This window comes from Octodon degus, unplaced genomic scaffold (genome assembly GCF_000260255.1).
Source record: "Octodon degus isolate 3935 unplaced genomic scaffold, OctDeg1.0 scaffold00052, whole genome shotgun sequence".
NCBI lineage: Eukaryota > Metazoa > Chordata > Mammalia > Rodentia > Octodontidae > Octodon > Octodon degus.
The window spans coordinates 6,946,826-6,947,717 of record NW_004524628.1 but is presented as its reverse complement, the minus strand read 5'-3'; positions in this window follow the sequence as shown (position 1 = coordinate 6,947,717).

Below are 892 nucleotides of genomic sequence, written 5' to 3'. Positions count from 1 at the left end.
AGCAAAGGCAATCCTGGGCAATAAAGACAAGGCAGGAGGCATTATAATTCCTGACTTGAAATTATACTACAAGGCTACTGAAATAAAATCAGCATGGTACTGGTAACTGTTTTTATTTTAAAGAGAATAAAAATATAGCAAAACATTAGGAACAATACAGAATTTCAAAAGGCAAGATGATAAGAATTCAACAATGGTTGTTATATTACATTTGCTGTTTTCAAAGTAGTTGTCCAGATTGCTAGTTATAAGCATGTAAAATTGGTCAAAAAATTAAGCATTAACTTCTTTTAATAAATCAATAGAAATTACTAGTAAAATTGTGTATATATATATATATTCTTTCTTTTCTGATTTTCCCAATCCCTGTTGTTCTTTGCTTTTGAGCAGTTTCTTTCCCTTTCACAATAGCTATTGTAGCTTTTGGATTTTATTTACTGTTTCAGATCCTCACATCAGGGAGCCAACGCAACCTTCACTTACACAATTAAGTCTGATTGATCTCACTGATGAGTATGGTTTCTAGATTGGTCCATTCACCTACGAAAGCCTCACTTTTATCTTTCTCTACAGCTAAGTAATACTCCATTGTATAAAATACCACAGAAGCTGTTCAATGGGAAGAAAAAATCTAGAATGAGGAGAAGGACAAAAGAAAGAAGGAGAAAAGATATATCCATGTATATATGCAGGGTAGCTTGGATATTGTACTGCTGATTTCTGCTGGTCTATTGAAAGGGGCAGTTAATAATTAAATTGTTTTATTATTTATTATTATTTTGTTCCTTTTAATTTCTTTTTTTCAGTTTTTTTCCATAATTTTATTGAGAAACAAATAGCAATGAGACAGTTTCAAATCAAATTGGTAGGACAGTTTCAATAATTAACACAT